Below are 10,360 nucleotides of genomic sequence, written 5' to 3'. Positions count from 1 at the left end.
TGACATACGTCAGGACTTATACCAGTGATGTCCGCCAATGTCCACCCAATAGCCTTCTTGTGCCTCTTAAGCACGGTGATCAACTGCTGCTCCTGGCTTGCGGTCAGATCGCTGCTAATGATGACTGGAAGAGTATCGGCATCCCCCAAGTAGACATACTTCAGATTCTGAGGTAGAGGCTTGAGCTCCAGTTCAGGTGGCTTCTAATCGGATCTCAGTGGTCTGTCGTATGGTGTCTGTTTGGGCAAACAGACCTTGCTTCCCGAACTGACCACCTCCGGTTGTGCATAAAGAGACATGATGGCCTCCTTGACCTCTGCATCGTTCATCCCTTGAGCATCAAAATCTGTCCAACTCTTGATCATAGTGAGCTCCAATTTATCCTGCATGAATTCGGTCTCAAGAAATTCTTGGACAAGAGGGTCAATCATATCAATAGAATAAGCATTTTCAGCATCATTAGGAGTTTTCATGGCATCATCCATACTAAAAGTGTATTTCTCCCCATGATAATCCAGACAAATCGTGCCATTACTAACATCTATGATCGACTTTGCAGTTCTTAAGAACGGACGACCTAAAAGGACTCCCGTTGAACCCTTAGATTGCACTCCACTCATCCTCACCACATAAAAATCGGCAGGATAAACAAAATTATTCACACTCACAAGAACATTCTCAAGCAAACCCTCGGGATAAACACAAGACCTATCGGCTAACTGAATGACTACTCTAGTATCTACCAATTCTACACCCGACAATCTATTGTAAACAGTGAGAGGCATAACATTGATAGACGCTCCTAAGTCACACATAGCATGCTCGATCCTAGTATCACCAATGTAAATGGGAAGAGAAAACATACCAGGATCTTTGCATTTGGCGGGCAACTCCTTCTTGAGTGCAGCTGAAACGTTCTCGCCCATCACAATCTTTCCAGTTGCCTTGGACTTTCCAGCTATGAAGTCCTTCACAAATTTCCCAAAAAGAGGAATTTTCAGTGCTTGCAAGAATGGAAGATTCACTTCAAGTTTGCCGAAGATCTTCACAAAATCGATGAGCTCCTCTTCCGGCTTCTTTCTCGCCAACCTTCCTGGAAAGGGGACTGATGTTGCAGCCTTGGGATCATGTAAGCTCAACGGTTTAGAGACCTTGGTCTGCTCCTCTTCGTTGGATTCAAGTTCTGCTCCTTTCCCCTTCTGCACAGCTGTCGGCCCCTTGCTCTGTTTGGCCAAACGGGGATGTTCTGCCTGCTGAACGACTGAATCCTTTGTGCCAACAGAACGCTCGAATTCCTCCACACGAAATTCGACTCCAGAATCTACCCGTGGTCCATCTTGAGAGTTCTGGGGTGTCGGTCCGTCCAACTCTGTACCGCTCCTCAAGGTGATCTTGTTGACATTCTCCTTGGGATTCACATGAACTTGAGATGGCAAAGCTCCATTATTTCCCTTAAGCTGATTCATGGATGTGGCGAGTTGAGACATCTGACGGGATAGTCCTTCGATTTGCACCTTTTGCTCGGCTTGAGATTGTTGAAGTTGTTGCACATTATTTTGCAGGAATTGCTGGTTGCCAATCAAATCTGCCATCATCTCCTCAAGTGACTTGCCTTGCTTCTCGGGAGGATGTTGCTGAGCTTGTGGAGCTTGATACCCCGTCCTTTGATGTGGAGGACGGTAGTTTTGCTGCTGTGGCTGCTGCATCGTTGGTGGTTGCTTCGGCTCAGGATCTCTCCATCGGAAATTGGGATGGTTTCTCCATGGAGCATTGTGATTGTTCGCGTACTGGTCCCGTTTGGGCAAATGGGGCAGTGGCGCGTCACAGCTGTAAAAATTGTGGGAAGAATTGGCATGGGCTTGATACTCTTCCTCATCCCCTGTGCATTGCAAACTCGTGTGGCCTGAATCACCGCATGCTCCACATGGCTTTTATGTCGGTTGTCCAGCAGTTGCAACCTTCTCCACCACAGTACTTAACATTCTCTCCAATTTCCCCATCCTTGCTTCGAACTTTTCCTCAAAATCTGATGAGCTTTCTTGAGCAGTTGGATGCGCGGCTCCTCATATTCCCTCATAGCTTCCACCAAGTGTTGAATTAATCTTTTGGCTTCACTCACCGTGTTTTGGGAAAATCCCCCTCCACTTGCTGAGTTCACCAAATTCTTAGTGTCAACAGTCATCCCTTGGTAGAAATACTGCAACAAGTCACCCTCGGAAAACTTGTGGTTTGGGCAACTATCCACCAATCTCCTAAATCTGGTCCAGTAGGCGCTTAACGATTCATCATACTCCTGCTTTGCACCACTGATATCCTTCTTTAGCGCGTTCGTCTTGGTGGGAGGGAAAAAATGCTCCAGGAATAGCCTTTTCATCTCCGCCCATGTAGTGATAGAATACGGTGGGAGACTCGCGAACCAAGAGTTCGCCTCTGCTGTCATGGTGAAGGGAAAAACAGCTAATCTGAAGTGTTCCTCCGTTACATCAGTGGGGCGCTTCTGTACCTTGCAGATCTTGATGAATTCGCTCAGGAAATTGTATGGATCTTCTCCTTTCTTCCCGTAGTACTTAGGAAGAACATTAAGCAATCCAAGCTTAATTTCTATAGCAGTAGCAGCCGCCGGCATCCGGATCGGAGTTGGGGGGTCATCAGCTTCGTGGCTGGAGAGATCGCACAGTCTCGGATCGTCAGCCATGTCACTCTCAGTACTTGCAACCGAAATTGAGTCGGTTTCTTCTTCAAAGTCTGATTCTGTCTCTGAATCGTGGTCTGTTTGGGCAAACAGAACCTCTTCAGCAGCGACAGAACTGGGTTTCTCCTCGACGAACTGTTCTGGTCAAATGGGAAGGCCAGCCTGCGAATCCAGCAGATCCAGTAGCTTCCTCGCCTTTGCCTCCTTCCTTAGCTTCTTTGCTGTCTTCTCAATTTCACTATCGAAGAGGAGGTTTGGCTTGGACGATCTGCTCATAAACAAAGAAAATAAAAAAAAGAAAAATAGACAAAGGGAAAAGAATTAATTAACACCGCTCCCCGGCAACGACGCCAATTTGGTGGACGTCGTTTTCCACCAAATAATTCCTGCAGAATTATCAAAACAAATTAGTATGATGATAAGCAGGGTCGATCCCACAGAGAGCAGGTAAAATCATTCAATTCCCCAAAAATCTATAAAAACGGTGATGCCACCACGCCTTAAATTTAAGAGGATTTAATTAAACTAAAAACGCAGAATTAAATCAAATAAAATACTTTTGAAGATAATCAATAAAAGGGGTAATTCGGCTCAAATAAATCCACACTAATTTAATCTCTGATCCTCGACGCAATAATTAATTAATCCCTATCAACCAATTAGTTATAGGATACCGTGATACGCACTGACATACCCCAATTCCTACTTACTGTGTCGATAGACAGCTAGATACGCTAGTCTTGTCTATTTCCCTTATTAAAATATAACCTAGCTGGATACGCCAGTCTTAGATTTAATATTCTAATAGCATTAAGGTGAAGGAACCCAATTTATACCAATTATCCTAGATACGCTAGTAATAATTAATATACCAATTAATTCCTACTACGAACATGGTAGTTTTGCCACTAATAAGCCATATTCCAACAATAACGGATTGGAGGTGCTAATTGACTATAATCCAATTAAACCTAAGTTGATCAGACTTAAATAAAATTGGAATTATCCTTAAACATAGGAATTAATCGAAATTAATAGGAATCAATTTTAAAACCAATTAGGTCTCACAGATCATTAAATTAGAATTTCATTATTCTCGCCGAATTAAAAATTTAGCTACTCATGCTTAAAATAAAAACAATCAAAGAAATAAAAGAAAACATAATAATCAAATATGATAAACGAATAATACGCAAATTAAAACTAACAAAAAGCAAGAATTTAAACTTGAAATAAATTAACCACAAATCTTCCAAGCCTTCACGATCCAGCCGCAAATTCTCTCCAAGTCAAAAGCTAAAGAAGTAACAATATATAAAAGAAACTTGCATGCATGAAACTTAATAAAAGTCGTCTGCCAAAAACTAAAACAAAAGAGAAATAAAGTGTATGATCTCAACCTAAACAAGTCAAACTCTAATTATCTCCAGTCTAAAAGTGCGGCTATGGTTATTAAAACAAAAAGATGCTAACCTAATTAAATTCTAACTCTGCGGCCTCTCTAAAGCTAATTAGAGTCCAATATGAATCAAAAACTAGCAAATTAAACCTAAGTGGCCGAACACCCATAATTAACGTGGGTTTCGGCCTTTTCAAAACTAAAGCCCAAAAAAACTTAATTAAAAGAGTATTAGGCTTAAATAAATTACAAGATAAATATTTCCAAAGCCCAAATCTCTAAATCTCTCCAAAAAATCACCAACTTCTTCGACAATTCTCGACTTTCACAACTTTTTCCATCCACGAGCATCCATCTCCAATTCATCTAAATCCTGCGCCAAAATGTCACAAACCATGTAAAATCATATAAAATCATGGCGAAACACCCACCAAACTAAGTAGCTAAAATACACACATCAAATGGCAAAACAATTATGGGATAAAGTATCAACAGAGGCTAAGAATGAGTTGTTCACCAAAGAATCAGCTCTGGAAATCCTTGAAAATGCCGCCCACCAGATTAAAATCCATTTTCTCGGAATGGATTTCTTCGAAGAATCATGAGAAAAGAAGCGCAAAAAATATCGACAAGTACTTTACAATCAAGATTGGTAGTGCTGGAACCAAAAGCTCTTGATGAATTCTTGCGCCTATATGCCCTATATGTCCATATGGGGTTAGTTGATGATCAGACAGTCAGGGACCTCTTTTTCACAAAATTTCCAAGTCCATGGAAGGAAATGCTCATCAACGAGTACGTATCACCAAGGGAATATCCACTTGATAGTGCATCAAGAAGGATGTCATATGTTCACAAGAAGCTGTCCGAATGGTGCTAGAAGGCGGCGGACCAGCGAAATCTCAATAAATCGAGAAGGCTCAATAAAGGATCTCCATTGATGTGCGACAACCTAGACCTTCTAACAGAGATTGGGGCTGGGTTGCTGTATCAACGGAGGAGAAAGAATAAACATAGGTATCAACCCTATGAAAATGAACCAAGAATAAGGCGAAGTCCTTGGAGGCCCCGAACAATGTGGACCAGACAGAAGGCACGTTCCTACAAATTAGGCGAACGGAGCGGACCATCAGGAGCCGGGTTTTATCTCAAAAGTAAACCCCGACAAGAAAAACTTTCAGGTGTACCCAAGCCAAAACAAATGAAAGTTTCAAAGATTGCAACTGCTGGACGTGTGGTGCAAAAGGGCATATTTCTACCAATTGCCCTGACAACGAGAAAAGAGGGATGAAGATATTCGAATCCACACCGGATATCGAAGATGCCATCTACAACCAGGAGCTGATACCCATATATCAGTTCGCATATATATCCTTGGATAAGAGTATGCATGAACAAGAAGAAGTCTTCAGCTCTGAAGATTCAGACATGTCTGATGGATTATCCGAAGACGAGTCAGACTGAGAAAGAGGAAGTTATCCACTTTCAAAAGAAAGATCAGGAAGGATATATCAGTCATTCCCTGATCCCACAACAGAAGATGGTGGATAAAATCAAGAATAAAACCCTCAATATACAATCATATCAGGGGTTCTCAAGAGGAAGGTTGGACCAAGTCATACAAAGCTTGGGTCCATTTAAAAGGAAGCATCATATTTATTTCGGCTCACTAATTACAGTTTAGCTTTTTTTAATGTATATTTTCGGCTCATTTACAGAATTTGTATATACATATATATATATATATATATATATATATATAGGGAAGAGCTAAAATAAGAGCATTTATTAAGATATAAAATAAGAATCATTTTCAGCCCTTAGATCATCAAAATCTACGGTTGATTCGTAATCCTATTGGATGGATTTATGGTCCTGAGTTCGAATCCCAAAGATAGCAAAAATTTATTTTTCACAATTCATACCTTTATACAACGAATTCATACCTTTATATAAAAAATCGCCTCAGGAACGCAGTGGAAATGGGCTATAAGCCGAGAGACTTTGTCATTGATCATGGCAGAAGTGCTAGTATGCAGGTTATGAATAATATTGCCAACGGTAGATGGGCAGATGAAATGGAGTTGCAAGAGCAGCACACAAATATGGATTTTCCTTTTTATTAGTTAGTTAGGTGCTTAGGGTGCTGAAGCCTTTCAGGCTTGGGAGTCGTTTTTCCTTGATCTCTTTTTGAGTCTCAATCTCATAGTCTGCGTCTTTGTGCTTTCATGAGATCCTTTTTCTTTTTCCTTTTATATAAAACCGCATTTTAATATATACAACAAATTCATACGTGTTCTACATAAAATTCATACATTAAAAATTGCTCTTATTTCTTATTTTAAGATGTGCTCTCACGGGAGCCCACCCAGGGGTTTGGTTTAATAGTATCATATCAAATGCTTATTGTTTTCAAAAAAACAAGAACGTATTTTAACGGGCCGATTTATTATTCTTTGAGCTAATACTTAAAATAGCACTGTAATTTTAAGTGTTTTAGAAAAGATGACTATATGTTATGGAATTTAAAAATGAGGACTATAGCTTTAATTTTTACATTTACACTTCTATTTCGGGCCCAAAACCAATTATTTGGACTTTAGGTGATACCTAAAGCCCGTTGCCGACTTGGTCGTGCCATGTCACCTTTTTGGCAATTTTTTTTATTTTTTTGTATTATCGATTTTTTTAGCAAATTTCAACCTAAAATAAAAATAAATAAATCAATCAAAAGAGGATGGACACTATATTGAAATACAAATATTATTTGAATTGGTTTCTTTGTATTATTGTTGACACAATTTAACATAATTGATGTGTTAATGATTAGAGTTTTATAAATTTTAAGTGTAAAAAGTATCTTTAAGAAAGGCGTAATTTCACAAAATAGAAAAAATATACTTTTTTTTTTCATTTTAGGCTGAAATGTGCTAAAAAATTCGATAATACAAAAATAAACTCTTTTTTTTTTGTCAAAAAGGTGATATGGCACAGCGCGCCACCTCAGCAACGAGTTTAGGCGTCACCAAAAGCCCAAATAATTAGTTTTGGGCCCGAAATAAGAGTGTAAATGTAAAAAATAAAAATTATAGTTCTCATTTTCAAATTTCATAACGTATACTTCTCCTTTTGAAAACACTGAAAGTTATGGTATTGTTTTAACAATTAGCTTTTATTCTTTGTATAATATTTTCTTATAAAAATTTATAATTTTAATATTAAATTAATACTATATTATAAATTATTTAAAATAAATTATGGAATGATAAATAGAATAGTTTATATATTTTCTTATATTTTTTGTTACATACTACAAAATAGTTACTATTTTTTAACTTTAAGTTATAAATATACTACAAAAAACAAAAAATAAATATAAAAATTTGGTGGTCTGAGATTTGAGAATTGAGAAAACAATAGGTTTTAGTGGGCTTATACTATTTTATGCCCAATTATATTCTTTGAGGGAATAATATATTGTATATTATTGTAGATGAATAATATTAATTGTACATTTTTGCTTATTATTACATGTTGTATATTCAATATTTTATATTAATTTTATAATTTTGAGGGAGTAATATATTATTAGTTATTATTGTCATTATTGTTATTATCATTTTAGATAAACTTTGTTGTTTTTTTATTATTGCTTATTGCTTATATATATTGATAACAAATACCATCAAATATATTTAATTAGAAATATATTTTTATTTTGTGCATTAATTAATATTTAGTGATAAGGTTGAATTTTCAAGTTAAAAATAAATCAGTGCGCCAAACTTAAATTTTATAATTTAATCCAATGTTATACATTAGTTATTGAGCATCGATTCCAATTTCCTCTTATTCTTATATACAATATACTCCATATAGATTCCTTTTAATTTATATTTTTTTTATATTTTCTTATATATCAGTTTATTGTATGTTATATAATAGTTATCTATAAAAAATTATGGCATTGTAATTTATTAGAAATGTTTTATATTTACCTGATGGGCTAATAAAGTTTTTAAAAGACATATAAAATTATTTTTGAGAATATTTTATATATTTTCTTATATATTATTATTATTATTATTACTATAAATAGTTATAGTTTAGCCTTAAATTATAAATATTTTAAAGAAAGAAAAGACAAAAAAGAAATGATGGGCCGATAAAACAAATAATAGATTTTAGTGGGCTTTTCCTATTTAAGCCCAAATATGTCTTCTTTGTGTAACCAAATATTGCTTTATTATGTGTAAGAATACTTATTGTATCGTATTATATGTTGTATAAGAGCACTCCCAGCAGATCACCTAAATGCATCACTAACTCTAAATTTAGGCTAAAACAATTGAAAATGAGATAAAACATGCATCCAGCAGATCCCCTAAATTGGATGGGGCCCACAAATTTTTTTACACCTACCTAAATTCAATCTTAAATTTACACCCACCCTAAATTTATTTTAAGCTTATAATTAGTAGGGCCCACACATAATTATTGTTTTTATGTAGAAAATAGGAGATCTGGTGTATGCATTTATAAAATCGAGATCCTAAAATTAAATAGGGAAGCTTTAGGGAGGAATATAGGAGCATAATTTTGGGATTTCTGCTGGGAGTGCTCTAATATTGTATGATAGGGTAGAATATTGTATTATAGGGTAGATTCCAATGAGATTGTTATTTTTTGTGAGATCGTGAAACTTATTCAATATATAGTGTTAAATAAGACAATATATTATGTTGAATAATAATATTTAGAAAATTAGTAAATATTTCACTACCTTCAGAATTGGAACTTAGATAAAAAAATTCCTCGTACAGACAAAAAAAAAGGCTATAAGAAAAACTAGTTGCTATATTCTGCTATGTGCTTTTGAAGTTTAATAGATGCTCTGCTGATAATTTAACTTAGATCAGGCCTCAGGGCTAATCATGGTATATTGGTATTCTTCTTTTTTTCGATTGCTTACAAAGTGTTTTTCATATTTTTTCATTTATCAGTAGCTATCTTAGTGAATCTTCCCACGCTGGTGTAGACATGCAGAATCTTATATACATACGCATAGATATATTTTCAAATCCTTTTATCCTGTATTAATTGTTATAGGGGTGAGCATTCGGTTATTCGGTCACCGAACCGAACCGAATAACAAAAACCAAATTAAAACTGAATTATATAATTAATATCCAAATCCGAACCGAACATGCTTAAAACCGAACAAAATCGAACCGAAATATTTCGGTTCGGTTTCGGTTAAAACCAAATAACCGAAATAAATACACAATATATTTTTTAAAGTTTAAATAATTAATTAACATTCAATATACAAGATTCGAAATCCTTAAAAAATAATAATCCAAAATTTCAAAACATCTTAACCAAAGATTAAGAGTATAAATTAAGAGTAATTATTGAAAAGTTTGTTTTTTTAAAATTGACCGAGATTTAGAGTAATTATTGACTATTTTATATAGTAGTAATAATAATCATTTTAATTTTTAAATAATATATATAAATTATTAAATTAATTATTAGTTCGGTTCGGTTTTCGGTTAACCAAATATTTTTTCATAAAAACCATAACCGAACCGAAAAATTGAAAATTTCTAAATTCAAAACCAAATCCGAACCGAAAACCAAATTAACCGAACCGAATTAGTATTTCGGTTAGGTTCGGTTCGAATTTTCGGATTTAACCGGATTTTGCTCACTCCTAGTTATATTGCATATCTACATGAATTTAAACTGTATCTTTATTACTGTTTTGCTGCATATCATTTGTATATTTCTGGTGATCTGTTTATGTTACTCTATATCTTTTAAGTTTTAAGTAAAATTAGAATAATAAAAATAAAATTTTAAAATTAATCGAGCGAGCTTTTTAGCCCGAAAACCACGGGCTTTTTAGCCCTGGGCCCAATCAGCCCGGCGGGCTGATTGGGCAGACTTTTTAGGCTCGGATTTTTTTGGGCCCACATTTTGTACAGCCTTGCCCAGCCCTAAACACGAGCGGGTCGGGCCGGATCAATTTTGTTAGCTCTACATATAATACATTGAATCACACTAACAAATCAATCTAAGATCTCACTACATATAAGCGATCTTATTGGAACGCTCTCATATATACTCCCTCAGTCTCACGAATTTTGACACGTTTGGTTTCGGCACGAGAATTAAGGAGTTGTAGATTAGTGTTTTAACTGTGTAGTTAATAAAGTATAAAAGTGATAAAGTAGGAGAATGTAATAAAAGTGATAAAGTAGGAG

The sequence above is a fragment of the Salvia miltiorrhiza genome, chromosome 6 (assembly GCF_028751815.1).
Source record: "Salvia miltiorrhiza cultivar Shanhuang (shh) chromosome 6, IMPLAD_Smil_shh, whole genome shotgun sequence".
In the NCBI taxonomy this organism is placed as follows: domain Eukaryota; kingdom Viridiplantae; phylum Streptophyta; class Magnoliopsida; order Lamiales; family Lamiaceae; genus Salvia; species Salvia miltiorrhiza.
The sequence above is the reverse complement of the archived record's forward strand: the minus strand, read 5'-3'. Positions refer to the sequence as shown.